This window comes from Aedes albopictus, chromosome 2 (assembly GCF_035046485.1).
Source record: "Aedes albopictus strain Foshan chromosome 2, AalbF5, whole genome shotgun sequence".
Classification (NCBI taxonomy): domain Eukaryota; kingdom Metazoa; phylum Arthropoda; class Insecta; order Diptera; family Culicidae; genus Aedes; species Aedes albopictus.
Genome location: NC_085137.1, coordinates 451350189 through 451366805, shown reverse-complemented (window position 1 = coordinate 451366805; position 16617 = coordinate 451350189). Strand labels below are relative to the sequence as shown.

Genomic DNA, 16617 nt, shown 5'->3' with positions numbered 1-16617 from the left:
ATTGCTCCGTCACGACCAACCGAGCAGATCCGACATGTATAAATTACTTTTCACATAATTCAATGTATAAAACTATTCTTATTTGAACTCTGCCGAAATGTCCAGTTTTGAAAAAGTAAATCATTTTGTAGTTCTGCAACATAAATGAGGCCTCAATGGCATTGCACACATTTATTATCTAATATATAAATAAAATCTTAAACATTCAAGCGTTCAAGTGAAATAAAACTGCATTGTTATTTCCCTCAATAGTTGACATTCCAGTAAAATCAAACGGGGGGACAGGATGAACCTTCTTAGCAACAAATTCTTCTATATTGGAAGAAAGTCTTATGGACACCATGGGTAATTCCATAAGTTCCAAGTTTTGCGTCACCTCGCAATAAAGGAGGACATGGTGAACTTTCTTAGCAAAAAAATCTCCTATATTGGAAGAAAGTCTTATGGACACCATGGGTAATTCCATAAGTTCTAAGTATTTTGCGTCACCTCGCAATGTGGGAGGACAGGGTGAACCTTTTTAGCAACAAAATCTTACATATTGGAAGAAAGTCTTATGGACACCATGGGTAATTCCATAAGTTCCAAGTTTTGCGTCACCTCGCAATGTGGGAGGACATGGTGAACCTTCTTAGCAACAAAATCTTACATATTGGAAGAAAGTCTTATGAACACCATGGGTAATTCCATAAGTTCCAAGTTTTGCGTCACCTCGCAATGTAGGAGGACATGGTGAACTTTCTTAGCAAAAAAAAACTCCTATATTGGAAGAAAGTCTTATGGACACCATGGGTAATTCCATAAGTTCTAAGTATTTTGCGTCACCTCGCAATGTGGGAGGACAGGGTGAACCTTTTTAGCAACAAAATCTTCTATATTGGAAGAAAGTCTTATGGACACCATGAGTAATTCCATAAGTTCTAAGTATTTTGCGTCACCTCGCAATGTGGGAGGACATGGTGAACTTTCTTAGCAAAAAAAAATCCCCTATATTGGAAGAAAGTCTTATGGACACCATAGGTAATTCCATAAGTTCTAAGTGATTTGCGTCACCTCGCAATGTGGGAGGACAGGGTGAACCTTTTTAGCAACAAAATCTTCTATATTGGAAGAAAGTCTTATGGACACCATGGGTAATTCCATAAGTTCCAAGTTTTGCGTCACCTCGCAATGTGGGAGGACATGGTGAACCTTCTTAGCAACAAAATCTTACATATTGGAAGAAAGTCTTATGGACACCATGGGTAATTCCATAAGTTCCAAGTTTTGCGTCACCTCGCAATGTGGGAGGACATGGTGAACCTTCTTAGCAACAAAATCTTACATATTGGAAGAAAGTCTTATGAACACCATGGGTAATTCCATAAGTTCCAAGTTTTGCGTCACCTCGCAATGTAGGAGGACATGGTGAACTTTCTTAGCAAAAAAAAACTCCTATATTGGAAGAAAGTCTTATGGACACCATGGGTAATTCCATAAGTTCTAAGTGATTTGCGTCACCTCGCAATGTGGGAGGACATGGTGAACCTTCTTAGCAATAAAATCTTACATATTGGAAGAAAGTCTTATGGACACCATGGGTAATTCCATAAGTTCTAAGTGATTTGCGTCACCTCGCAATGTGGGAGGACATGGTGAACCTTCTTAGCAATAAAATCTTACATATTGGAAGAAAGTCTTATGGACACCATGGGTAATTCCATAAGTTCTAAGTGATTTGCGTCACCTCGCAATGTGGGAGGACATGGTGAACCTTCTTAGCAATAAAATCTTACATATTGGAAGAAAGTCTTATGGACACCATGGGTAATTCCATAAGTTCTAAGTGATTTGCGTCACCTCGCAATGTGGGAGGACATGGTGAACCTTCTTAGCAATAAAATCTTACATATTGGAAGAAAGTCTTATGGACACCATGGGTAATTCCATAAGTTCCAAGTTTTGCGTCACCTCGCAATAAAGGAGGACATGGTGAACTTTCTTAGCAAAAAAATCTCCTATATTGGAAGAAAGTCTTATGGACACCATGGGTAATTCCATAAGTTCTAAGTATTTTGCGTCACCTCGCAATGTGGGAGGACAGGGTGAACCTTTTTAGCAACAAAATCTTACATATTGGAAGAAAGTCTTATGGACACCATGGGTAATTCCATAAGTTCTAAGTATTTTGCGTCACCTCGCAATGTGGGAGGACAGGGTGAACCTTTTTAGCAACAAAATCTTCTATATTGGAAGAAAGTCTTATGGACACCATGGGTAATTCCATAAGTTCCAAGTTTTGCGTCACCTTGCAATGTGGGAGGACATGGTGAACCTTCTTAGCAATAAAATCTTACATATTGGAAGAAAGTCTTATGGACACCATGGGTAATTCCATAACTTCAAAGTTTTGCGTCACCTCGCAATGTAGGAGGACATGGTGAACCTTCTTAGCAACAAAATCTTCTATATTGGAAGAAAGTCTTATGGACACCATGGGTAATTCCATAAGTTCTAAGTATTTTGCGTCACCTCGCAATGTTGGAGGACAGGGTGAACCTTTTTAGCAACAAAATCTTCTATATTGGAAGAAAGTCTTATGGACACCATGGGTAATTCCATAACTTCCAAGTTTTGCGTCACCTCGAAATGTAGGAGGACATGGTGAACTTTATTAGCAAAAAATTCTCCTATATTGGAAGAAAGTCTTATGGACACCATGGGTAATTCCATAAGTTCTAAGTATTTTGCGTCACCTCGCAATGTGGGAGGACATGGTGAACTTTCTTAGCCACAAATTCGCCTATATTGGAATAATGTCTTATCCTTATGGACACCATAGGTAGTTTTATAAGTTCTAAGTGTTTTGCGTTAAACCTCATTTACATAGAAAATGGTAAACCTGCTTACTGAGAGTTCTGATTAAAGTTATAAAAATAATAAAAAAAAACACTAACTTTTAAGCGTTATATAAATTTGTAACTCAAAGCCAATTTAGCTGGCACTACTTGAGATGTTCTTAGGTGAATCAAGATCAACCAAGAATTTTACCAGTGAGTTCGCCAGCTTCCGGGGAATTTTTGGATCAATTACAGAGACTAGTCAAACGCCCACCCCCCACAGATTTTTTTATTAATATTTGTGCACATGTTAAAAAAGAAAGAAATATTACAAGGCATTGATTATAACAGATGGGAGGGGATGCTATATAAACAGATGCTAGTACTTCTTGTAGTTGATTGATGATTTCTGTGTTCAGAGTTGTTGGTCCACCATGGTTGACGGGAGTACCTAGAACGAGTCATAAAATAATCAACGAATTGCGATAAGTGAAAACTTTCTGATACGATATGTTTTGTTCCAATTTTCTAGTTGTACTGTGCGCAAACTAATTATTGATTCGAAATTATAGCTTTGGATTTTCAAAAGCCAATCAATTTAACTTTTTGAGTTTTTAATTTTTAGGATTTAGCTGCGAAATTGCCTTATGTATAATAGAAAATCGTCAGAGCCATAGCGTGCGGTTGTCCTCAGAGTAGCGCCGACAAAGTCTAAGGTTAGAAGCGGATAATATATTGCTATTACCTATATATTTGCTTTTTCAGTTTTTCGAAAAAAATCATTTGCCCAGTATTCTTACTGGTAAATATATTAAGATAACTTCCATTTATCGATTGCAGTTTGTTTGAGGTTTGATATAATCACTGTTGGTTGACATTATCACCTGTTAAAAAAAAGTACATAAAATTTTTTTAATGTGGAAATGAATGGCTTTTGTAAATGTACCATATATTTTATACAAGTTGCTTCAATTATTTTCTTGTTTTATCATTTCAATGATTATTCCAAGCGTTATTTTCACGTTATATGTTTCATCATTCTTGAGGAAACCTTTCAAAGTTTGTGCCAAACGATCGTCCTAGTAGTTATATCCAAGGCTGAAAATGCCATTTCGACATATCTAAATTCAACCATATCCAGTTCATTTTAGAAGCTCAACCTGATAATATGGTATATGAAAAACTTGTGCGGATAGACCAGCTCTACAAGGAAATCACGGAAAACCAATCTTTTTCGACTATTTAAAATAAATGTCACGGACTACCTTCGAAAATGCCAATGATATTCATGGGGTGAATATCAAATAGCATTGTTCGAAGGTAGTCCGTGACATTTACCTTAACCCTTTGAAGCCGGAATTTTTCCAAGCGTTATTCTGGAGTTTTTTCTACGTTTTTCTGTATTTTTGGTATTCAATAGTACAAACACGGTAGAATATTATGCGGAATATTTTTTCTGGACATCCTAGGTCATCCAAACTATTCTTGAGTTTAGATCCTTAAGTCTATGGGTGCAACGGTAACTTCTTTCATTATACAAAGCTACGATTTGTAATCTATCATGTCCAGTAAATCATCTGAGAGTTCAAAAGACAGAATCAGATCAGTCAGGGTATCCTAGGTCATCCAAACTGTCCTTGAGTTTAGATCCTTAAGTCTATGGGTGTAACGGTAACTTCTTTAACTACACAAAGCTACAATTTGTAATCTATCATGTCCAGTATGTCTTCTGTAAGTTCAATAGACAGTATCAGATCAGTCGGAATATCCTAGCTCATCCAAACTGTTCTTGAGTTTAGATCCTAAAGTCTGCGGGTGCAACGGTAACTTCTTTCATTATACAAAGCTGCGATTTGTAATCCATCATGTCAAACAAGTCTTCTGAAAGGTAAATGGACAATATCAGATCAGTTGGGATATCCTAGTTCATCCAAACTGTCCTTGAGTTTAAATCCTAAAGTCTATGGGTGTAACGGTAACTTCTTTCACTACATAAAGCTACAACTTGTAATCTATCATGTCCAGTAATGTCTTCTGTATGTTCAATAGACAGTATCAGATCAGTCGGAATATCCTAGCTCATCCAAACTGTTCTTGAGTTTAGATCCTAAAGTCTGCGGGTGCAACGGTAACTTCTTTATTTACACAAAGCTACGATTTGTAATCTATCGTGTCCAGCAAGTCTTCTGAAAAATGAATAAACAATATCAGATCAGTAGAAATATCCTAGATCATCCAAACTGTTATTGAGTTTAGATCCTAAAGTCTGCGGATGTAACGGTAACTTCTTTCATTATACAAAGGTACGATTTGTAATCTATCATATCCAGTTAGTATTCTGAAAGTTCAATAGACAGTATCAGATCAGTCGAGATATCCTAGTTGGATGACCTAAAGTCTATGGGTGTGTTACCGTTACCTACCTTACCGTTACCGTTACCTTTCACTACACAAAGCTACAACTTGTAATCTATCATGTCCAGTAATGTCTTCTGTATGTTCAATAGACAGTATCAGATCAGTCGGAATATCCTAGGTCATCTAAACTGTTCTTGAGTTTAGATCCTAAAGTCTATGGGTGTAACGGTAACTGCTTTCATTACACAAAGCTGCGATTTGTAATCTATCATGTCCAGCAAATCTTCTGAAAGATAAATAGACAGCATCAGATCAGTCGGGGTATCCTAGGTCATCCAAACTGTTCTTGAGTTTAGATCCTTAAATCTGCGGATGTAACGGTAACTTCTTTCATTATACAAAGCTGCGATTTGTAATCTATCATGTCCAGCAAGTATTCTGAAAGTTCAATAGACACTATCAGCTCAGTCGGGATATCCTAGGTCATCCAAACTATTCTTGAGTTTAGATCCTTAAGTCTATGGGTGTAACGGTAACTTCTTTCACTACACAATGCTACAATTTGTAATCTATCATGTCCAGTAAAGTCTTCTGTAAGTTCAATAGACAGTATCAGATCAGTCGGAATATCCTAGGTCATCCAAACTGTTCTTGAGTTTAGATCCTAAAGTCTGCGGGTGTAACGGTAACTTCTTTCTTTACACAAAGCAACGATTTGTAATCTATCATGTCCAGTAAGTCTTCTGAAAATTCAATAGACAATATCAGATCAGTCGGAATATCCTAAGTCATCCAAACTGTGTTCTTGAGTTTAGATCCTAAAGTCTGTGGGTGTAACGGTAACTTATTTCATTATACAAAGCTACGACTTGTAGTCTATCATGCCCAGTAAGTCTTCTGAAAGGTAAATGGACAATATCAGATCAGTTGAGATATCCTAGGTCATCCAAACTATACTAAAGTCTACGGGTGTAACGGTAACTTCTTTCATTAAAAGCTACCGTTTGTAATCTATCATGTCCAGCAAGTCTTCTGAAAGTTACTAAGGTTGTTTTTATCAACTAACCTACTGTTATGAAGCCCATAATATCCCAAAAACATAGAACAACGCGCATTGTTTCTCTAACTGCTTTGGTAAGTACAGTGGATTATGTAACACCTTAACGTAGTGGTAATAGTAGTTTACGCAACAAGGTGCCGAATGACGATTTTTACAGCACGAGTCGTACATTTATCCAACGAGGCTTGCCGAGTTGGATAATTACGACGAGTGCTGGAAAAATCGAGTTCTGCACCGAGTTGCGTACAACGTTTTTTGCAAGTTCATAAATTACCCTTGAGGATAGTTTTTAACAAAACTTTTTCATCAAACTGCCCACTGGTGTTCATAGCCATGTTTAAGAAAATCTGAACATAACAGGTTATACTGTGCAGTTGTTACAATTTTTCAAAACTGCATCCAGAAAGCATCAAGAAGTTGACCAAAACTGAAAACAGTGCTGTAATGATTCATTACGCAACGCAAATCAGTGCTGTAATAAACCATTACAGCACTGTTAATTTGGTGTGGGAAAGTAGGCCTTTTCCTGTCAGATTTGCGTGAGGTAAAACAGCCTATTACGATGAGAAATTACAAAAAAGCTATTATCACAAGTGTAGACCTGAAGCTGTGGCCTCCGGAGTAGTGATGTTGATCTGGAATATCTCAAAACTATTTGCCGCTTATCATGCGCAACCAGAGCACACTAATACCAACATTCACTCAATACAGCAGCGGGAGAAAATAAGGAAAAACGCACTTCGGCGAACAAAGTTTACAAAAAAAAGTATTGTGTGACTTTTCACAAACAATTATCACTCTCTGTAGGAACTTTATCTAAATATCGACACTCTCAAATTGGAAATTATCAAATGATGCAGCTTTTTCATGATCAACACTTTTATGAGATCTAATGTGATGTGAGCGTTTTGCACCGATATCCCTCGTAAAAAGGTAAACATTCCAATTTCACGACTGTGTTGGTGAATATTTTGGCTGGAGCATAAATTTATGCTCCACGTAAGGAGGCACAATCCAATCTGTCAAACTCCATAGTGAAAAAATAGGTTGCCGTCCCCTTGGGGATTACAGATTATAGTCCAAAGTTCATTGTGAGAATAACTACTGTTACTATCAAGATCTAAGCTTCAAGATAATTTGGACGACCCTCAATGTCCCAAAGGTTCATAATAATATATGAGGGGGTTAGAAGCAAAGGGGTGTAAGTTACCCACTTTCGAGTAAATGATGTTTAAAGTTTTTGACCAATTTTTCATCCCATACAAAATGTATGGAGCTACATAATGAACCCAAGTTTCTATGATTTATTGTAATTTTTCCAATCATCGTAGAAACAATCTTAAAAAAGTTCCTGAAAGCTTGAAATCTAAAGAATTTTATGTTATGCTCAGCTCAAAATCGACAAAATGGTCACTTACACCCCTTTGATTCAGGGCCCCTCATATAGAAGACTTCAGGTTGGTCCAGTCACCGCTATTGATTATGAAACGTTACTCAGAATGTCAGATATAGCTGATGTTACGAGTGTAGACCTGAAGCTCTGAACTCATAGATAGTTTGGCTGACCTGAAAGGAACATTCCCATAGTGTCTCTAAATGACATTTGAGATTTCAAGAGCTTCACGGATCTCAGCAGATTATTCTATGCTATTATTTATGATGAAAACAAATGAAGTTTTTCTTAAAGATTTGAAGGACTTCATTATAGAACAGTTTGGACGACCGTGAATGTCCCAAAGGTTTATTACAAAAAAGTAGACTTCAGATTGCTCCAGTAACTGCGGTTGATTGTGCAGCGTTACTCAATATAACAGATATGGATACTGTTACGAGTGTAGACCTGAAGTCCTGAACTCCAAGGTAGTTTGGCTGACCTGGAATATCCCTGTAGTGTCTCTAAATGACACTTGAGTTTTCAAGGACTTTGGCAAAACACATAAAGTTATTCTTGTAGATTTACAGGACTTCATTATAGAACAGTTTGGACAAACCTGAATGTCCCAAAGGGTTATAATAAAAAAGTAGACTTCAGATCGGTCCAGTAACCACGGATAAATATGCAACGTTACTCAGTATAACAGATATGGCTGTTGTTACAAGTGTAGACCTGAAGTCCTGAACTCCAATATAGTTTGGCTGACCTGGAATATCCTTGTAGTGTCTCTGAATGACATTTGAGATTGCAAGAGCTCCGCGGACCCTAGCAGATTACACAGCGTAACAAAAAATAACGTTTGGTCTGTCTCAAGAGCAAACTTAAGTGCCTCCGAAGGATTTTGGGCCGCTGAATCCGAATCCGGGCTCAGATTTGCTCCAACACGTCACAATTTTGAGCTATACCTCAATTTATAGGGCAAAATATGCGATTTTGGGCTTTTTTGACTGCAAGTTATTAAGCATGTAAATATTTTTTTTTAATCAATCAAAAGGTTGATTGGTCAATTAACATCTAAATTAACGACTCATGCTAAATATTTCGTTTTACCAAATCGAATTTGATAGTTTTAAGCGATTTATTCTAGGTACGATATTTCCCATACAAGTCACCCTCCAAAAGTTGCATGCAAGTTTTCATACTAACATAAAATGCATAAATCTATCAAATTTGATTAGGTAAAACGAAATATTTTGCATGAGTTGTTAATTTAGATGTTAATCAACCAATTAACCTTTTGATTGATTAAAAAAAATATTTCCATGCTTAATAACTTGCAGTCAAAAAAGCCCAAAATCGCATATTTTGCCCTATAAATTGAGGTATAGCTCAAAATTGTGACGTGTTGGAGCAAATCTGAGCCCGGATTCGGATTCAGCGGCCCAAAATCCTTCGGAGACACATAAGTTTGCTCTTGAGACAAAAAAATGTTGCGCTGTGTTATACAATACTATTATATATGGTGAAAACACATAAAGTTGTTCTTGTAGATTTGAAGGACTTTATTATAGAACAATTTGGGCGACCCTAGATGTCCCAAAGGTTTATAATAAGCTTGTAGACTTCAGATTGTTCCAGTAACTACAGTTGATTATGCAGCGTTTTTCAGTATAACAGATATGGATACTGTTACGAGTGTAGACCTGAAGTCCTGAACTCCAAGGTAGTTTGGCTGACCTGGAATATCCCTATAGTGTCTATAAATGGCATAGTAGATGTCAAGAGCTTCACGGATCTCAGTAGGTTATGCAATGCTATTAATTGTGGCGAAAATACATAAAATTATTCTTGTAGATTTGAAGGACTTTACTATAGGACAGTTTGGAATACCTAGAACATCCCAGAATATAAGCATCTTTACTTTGCATGGTTGATTTAAAGTGGAAATGTGCAATTTTGCGACTGAACCAAGATAATACCAGTATAATCATAATTTGACTCGATAATTGCCCATTTCCACTTCAAATCAACATTAGATTTGCATGGAAAGTAATGATTGCTCTAGATACGCCGTATATTTGCAGGCAATGGCTTCAGCACCATGGTTACAGCTGTACAGGCATGGGTATTCAGCTGAGAATGACGGTCGATCCAGGAACTTTTCGTAAAGAAAATTGGCTTTATTTCCTTGGGCATGCAGTATTTTTTTGCACGATATAGGGTATGTGTGCCATCAGTAATCTCACGCTCCCATATTTATCCTATTCGAAAACAAGCAAATACGGCACCGATTCATTCCGTTCTTTTTAATTTCATGCATGCTCTCTTCAAACCGAAGGGATGACACTCTGATCTTTTGAGTTTAATCTTTTTTGAATCTTTTTGAATCATTTCTAATCTTTCCGAATCATGCATATCAAGAAGGACAGAAATTTTTGATTCAGTGTCTGAAGAACACCTGTCAAACCGAACCTCGTTCGCGCGCGCGAAATAAACAAGTGAAAACAAAACACCAAAGAGCAGCGGTGAACATTGCTTAAATTGTTAATATTGTAAGTATTATCGCATAAATATGAGAATCTTTCGCTGCATATTAAAAATCTAACATTTATTCCAGCTTGGCTGACATGCCGGAGCTTGATGACCGGTCTGGTGCCGTAGTGAGACGTGCCGTAGACAGCCACCTTTCTGAGCGTTCGTCAGTCATCGATTTGCTGCCAGCTAGAATTTTCCTCGACCCATACCTACTTCATTTTCGAAGGTGCTCCACAACTAGCCTCTGGGTGTGCTCTGGGTCTATTCTGCTGCGAAGTTCTGATGGATTCGTACAGTAAATTACCGTTCTCGTTGTGAAAACGATTCTACTAGTAAGGCGAAAAACATTAGGTTAGATGATGTAATAATATAAAGTAATGGGGGAATTATTGAATTATTACGAATCTTTCTTTTATCCTTAGGTTGGTGTAGACGGTCTGCCACGATATGGCAGCGTATTTTTCGTGTAAAGCTGCCGCGAAAAGAACAAGCTCCGGAATTAGCGTTTTGATTTGGAGACGCAGAAGTAGGTACGTGACAAAATTCTAAGACCCCAACGCACCGAATTGTTCTGTCGGCGTTTCTCTTGTTCTCGAAGGGATGACACTCTGATCTTTTGAGTTTAATCTTTTTTGAATTGAATCATTTCTAATCTTTCCGAATCATGCATATCAAGAAGGACAGAAATTTTTGATTCAGTGTCTGAAGAACACCTGTCAAACCGAACCTCGTTCGCGCGCGCGAAATAAACAAGTGAAAACAAAACACCAAAGAGCAGCGGTGAACATTGCTTAAATTGTTAATATTGTAAGTATTATCGCATAAATATGAGAATCTTTCGCTGCATATTAAAAATCTAACATTTATTCCAGCTTGGCTGACATGCCGGAGCTTGATGACCGGTCTGGTGCCGTAGTGAGACGTGCCGTAGACAGCCACCTTTCTGAGCGTTCGTCAGTCATCGATTTGCTGCCAGCTAGAATTTTCCTCGACCCATACCTACTTCATTTTCGAAGGTGCTCCACAACTAGCCTCTGGGTGTGCTCTGGGTCTATTCTGCTGCGAAGTTCTGATGGATTCGTACAGTAAATTACCGTTCTCGTTGTGAAAACGATTCTACTAGTAAGGCGAAAAACATTAGGTTAGATGATGTAATAATATAAAGTAATGGGGGAATTATTGAATTATTAACGAATCTTTCTTTTATCCTTAGGTTGGTGTAGACGGTCTGCCACGATATGGCAGCGTATTTTTCGTGTAAAGCTGCCGCGAAAAGAACAAGCTCCGGAATTAGCGTTTTGATTTGGAGACGCAGAAGTAGGTACGTGACAAAATTCTAAGACCCCAACGCACCGAATTGTTCTGTCGGCGTTTCTCTTGTTCTGCAACGGTGAATGGAACAAGTTGCAGGGCAAGGCGCAGTACGAACAGGTGGTCAAGCTGAAATAGGAAAACGAATAGACCGGTGGAATCTCAATCAACTCGCTGTAAACCAGCACGTAGCATGCGGTAGTGACCCAACAGGAGATGGAGAAACAGCTGACCAGGGAATCGAACGTAGTTTGCGACGATAAAGGTAAGTCTACCTAATATTGCTTTGGAAATTCTATCAGAAATTGCACCAGACCATTATATTACTGGTGTTTGGTTCCAGCTGGATTTTTCTACGAAAAAGATTTTTATTGTTACATCTTTTGTTTCTTACTTGACTGAGACAAATCCTGCTTCCTCTAGTGTTCTATGAGCGCTTTCACGTTGCACCTAGTCCACCCATCGTGTTCTCTGTGCACGCCTTTTTGTGGCAACCGGATAATTAGTAAATATCAACGTTGCCGGATTGTTGTCCGGCATTCTCGCAACCTGCCCTGCCCAGCGTATCCGGTCAGCTTTAGCCACTTTCAGGATATTGGGTGCACCGTAGAGCGAGCTAGTGCTTCATCCTTCACTGCCACATACCGTTCTCCTGCATGCCGCCAAATATCGTCTCTAGGACTCGTCGCTCGGAAACTTAAAATGCTGGCAAGTCCTCCTCGAGCATGGTTAAAGTCTCTTGTCGGTAGAGGACTACTGGTCTTATTGGCGTCTTGTAAATGATGCGGAGGTGAATCTTTTTAGACTGCAATTTCTTCAGGAATCAATGGTAGGCACGGCTTCCACTGATGATGCCCTTTGTATTTCACATTGTTATCAGTCATCAGTAAGTATCCGAGGTATAGAACTTGAACTCAACTACCTCGAAGATATCCTCGTTGCACTTAAAGTCTTCCACTGATTATTTGTATTTCACGACTCACGTTGTTGTTAGCAAGGAAACGAAGTAGATGAATTCTTCTACCACTACCACATCAAAAGAATCGCAACATTGCTGCCAAGGCTTGTCCTGTCTAGCTCCTCGTTTTAGATAGGGGGTCATTCTAATATGATGTCCATCGTTTAGAGGGGAGGGAGGGTCTGAAAAAGTGTGACACTGCATATATTAGGTATACGAAAACGCGTGACAAAGGGGGAGAGGGATCTAAAAATTCTGAAAAATGATGGACGTGATATTTAAATTGTCCCTAGGTGTACAGTTCTGCTACGTTCCGAAACAATATCTTCTAGCAATAATATCAATGTCATGCGCAAAACAGACAAATTGGCCAGATTTCGTAAAGATCGTACCCAGTGTAGCGTAGAGGCATTGGTAGACCAACTCTTTTGGCAGACATTTTATTAATTAGAAATCCAACAATTGATTGCTGTTCAATCTGCTACAAATCAAAGCTTTAAATATATTTCATTACAATAGTCATTAAGTTCAATAATATAAAGTGACACTTTGTAATCATTCGGTAAATAAGCAATATCAGCTGAGTTTTGTCTTGTGGATGAGTTACATAGTAGTGTTCAATCATGTAGAATTGAAGTCCCCGTTGAGATTGTAATGAACTGTACAGTTCAGCCAAAATCCTTACGTAGTTTTGCAAATCGTCCTTCGTCACTTAGGGTGACAATGGGTATTATCGGCAGGTTTGTTCTCTTCGTCATGAGGGGTTTTTGTCAGCCAAATTGCCTGAAACTTGGCTATATAATTCAGCATAGTTGGGAAGGATTTGAGACCAACTCTGAGTTCAATAGGTTTCAAAAAACCCCCAAAGACGAAGAGATCAAAACGGCCGAGAATAGGCAATTTCCCCTATATCAGTTTTGTAATCTTCCCGCGAAAGTTGTTCTCGTCCATGATTTTCCATAGATCTGCGTGGTCCATACTGTCGTATGCCCCCTTGAAGTCGATGAGTAGATGATGTGTTGGGATCTGGTATTCGGGTATTGGTATTTTCGACAAGTTCTTTTCTAAGTTTTAAAAATCCATTTCAGGCACTTCTGCTAATCATGGAGCAGCTTCTTCACCGGTCTCATTTATCAAATGCTTTGTAATATTTCTTTCTGTTTTTATATAATATTAATAAAAAAAAATGCGGTGGGTGGGGGTGAGGTGTTTTGTTGGGCTCTATAAAGTCATCCGAAATTACATAGGCTGGGGCTACTAGTTGTATGAATAACTACATCTGCCCATAATCGCATATCAGTAACAATCGACAAAAATAGGCAAATTACCATTTTCGCTTGCATGTGAATAAACCGAAATTAAAAAAAAAAAACATAAACTCCAAATCAATCGTTTAGCGATAAAATTATCTACAGCACTTTTTGTATGCTGAACCAATAGCCAGAAAATAAATAAAACCTTAATAAAAATGATTGCACGCTTTAAAGTCTGGCTATTTTTTCAGTGTGACTGTTATGCAATTACATGCACTCAACATTGAGACAAAATGACTTATTTCAAATATCCTTGAACAAACTTTAAAATTTTATTAGGGTAATTGAAAGTAGGTACTTCTGTTTCGTTGATCATCCCTGGTATTAACTCAATACTAGTGAAAAATGCAAATGTTACAAATATGCAGTTATGGGCAGTCACTTCAGTTGTTATAGGAATGTTTAATAGTTAAAAATCAAACTAAGGTACAACGGGGCAATTTGAGACGGTGGGATAAGATCATAAGTGGATTAACATTAAGTTATCTTATCATGATAATCTATTTGAATGTCATAACAAAATAGTTTTTGGATCAAACAATCTCTTAGTAAAGGATACATTTCCAAATTGTATTGAAATCTTTTTCAAAACTTTGCGTATAATTTTGCCAAACCAGCTTCAAGTTGCCCAGGTGTATCTTATCAAAGCGTAGGTTGGAAGTCTAATCCTAAACCATACGGAGGACATCATACATCAGCAGTTCGTGCATGCGGGTAAGTACATATATTGAAACAAAAATACCCAGTCTAATCGCTGAATTTCTTTATGTTATGACATGTAGGTAGTCAAAACAACATTTTTCTGTTTTGAAAATAGAACGATTTCTCTTAATCGCCAGAACTAGTCATACAGAAGGTTCACCAAGTCCTCTGAAGTTGTTTGGTGACACAAAATGCATCTACTTTGAAAATAGAACTATTTCTCCAAATCACCCGAGCTAGTCATGCCGAAGGTTCACCAAGTCCTCTGAAGTTGTTTGGTGACACAAAATGCATCTACTTTGAAAATAGAACTATTTCTCCAAATCACCAGAACTAGTCATGCCGAAGGTTCACCAAGTCCTCTGAAGTTGTTTGGTAACACAAAATGCATCTTCGAATATAGAACGATTTCTCTTAATCGCCAGAACTAGTCATACAGAAGGTTCACCAAGTCCTCTGAAGTTGTTTGGTAACACAAAATGCATCTACTTTGAAAATAGAACTATTTCTCCAAATCACCAGAACTAGTCATGCCGAAGGTTCACCAAGTCCTCTGAAGTTGTTTGGTGACGCAAAATGCATCTTTGAATATAGAACGATTTCTCTTAATCGCCAGAACTAGTCATACAGAAGGTTCACCAAGTCCTCTGAAGTTGTTTGGTGACACAAAATGCATCTACTTTGAATATTGAACGATTTCTCTTAATCGCCAGAACTAGTCATGCCGAAGGTTCACCAAGTCCTCTGAAGTTGTTTGGTGACACAAAATGCATCTACTTTGAATATAGAACGATTCCTCCTAATCACCCGAGCTAGTCATGCCGAAGGTTCACCAAGTCCTCTGAAGTTGTTTGGTGACACAAAATGCATCTACTTTGAATATAGAAGGATTCCTCCAAATCACCAGAACTAGTCATGCCGAAGGTTCACCAAGTCCTCTGAAGTTGTTTGGTAACACAAAATGCATCTTCGAATATAGAACGATTTCTCTTAATCGCCAGAACTAGTCATACAGAAGGTTCACCAAGTCCTCTGAAGTTGTTTGGTAACACAAAATGCATCTACTTTGAAAATAGAACTATTTCTCCAAATCACCAGAACTAGTCATGCCGAAGGTTCACCAAGTCCTCTGAAGTTGTTTGGTGACGCAAAATGCATCTTTGAATATAGAACGATTTCTCTTAATCGCCAGAACTAGTCATACAGAAGGTTCACCAAGTCCTCTGAAGTTGTTTGGTGACACAAAATGCATCTACTTTGAATATAGAACGATTTCTCTTAATCGCCAGAACTAGTCATGCCGAAGGTTCACCAAGTCCTCTGAAGTTGTTTGGTGACACAAAATGCATCTATTTTGAATATAGAACGATTTCTCTTAATCGCCAGAACTAGTCATGCCGAAGGTTCACCAAGTCCTCTGAAGTTGTTTGGTGACACAAAATGCATCTATTTTGAATATAGAACGATTTCTCTTAATCGCCAGAACTAGTCATGCCGAAGGTTCACCAAGTCCTCTGAAGTTGTTTGGTGACACAAAATGCATCTATTTTGAATATAGAACGATTTCTCTTAATCGCCAGAACTAGTCATGCCGAAGGTTCACCAAGTCCTCTGAAGTTGTTTGGTGACACAAAATGCATCTATTTTGAATATAGAACGATTTCTCTTAATCGCCAGAACTAGTCATGCCGAAGGTTCACCAAGTCCTCTGAAGTTGTTTGGTGACACAAAATGCATCTATTTTGAATATAGAACGATTTCTCTTAATCGCCAGAACTAGTCATGCCGAAGGTTCACCAAGTCCTCTGAAGTTGTTTGGTGACACAAAATGCATCTATTTTGAATATAGAACGATTTCTCTTAATCGCCAGAACTAGTCATGCCGAAGGTTCACCAAGTCCTCTGAAGTTGTTTGGTGACACAAAATGCATCTATTTTGAATATAGAACGATTTCTCTTAATCGCCAGAACTAGTCATGCCGAAGGTTCACCAAGTCCTCTGAAGTTGTTTGGTGACGCAAAATGCATCTTTGAATATAGAACGATTTCTCTTAATCGCCAGAACTAGTCATACAGAAGGTTCACCAAGTCCTCTGAAGTTGTTTGGTAACACAAAATGCATCTACTTTGAAAATAGAACTATTTCTCCAAATCACCAGAACTAGTCATGCCGAAGGTTCACCAAG

The 16617-nt window shown here is 38.1% G+C and overlaps 1 protein-coding gene and 1 long non-coding RNA gene across 5 annotated transcripts in view; both read left to right on the top strand.

Annotated features, from left to right (window-relative positions):
• Positions 1 to 16617, top strand: part of LOC109398403 (uncharacterized) — a 698553-nt gene that overhangs the window by 431582 nt on the left and 250354 nt on the right. The window lies entirely within an intron of this gene.
• Positions 4157 to 13840, top strand: LOC109398632 (uncharacterized). 4 transcript variants are annotated; one of them, XR_009998048.1, is made up of 7 exons: positions 4161 to 10164; positions 10230 to 10498; positions 10570 to 10677; positions 10827 to 10954; positions 11020 to 11288; positions 11361 to 11723; positions 13505 to 13840. It is a non-coding gene; the product is annotated as an uncharacterized LOC109398632 (long non-coding RNA). The 4 variants fall into 4 exon arrangements; XR_009998047.1 differs by having other exon boundaries at positions 10824 to 10954; XR_009998046.1 differs by having other exon boundaries at positions 4157 to 10164; positions 10570 to 10954; positions 11020 to 11298.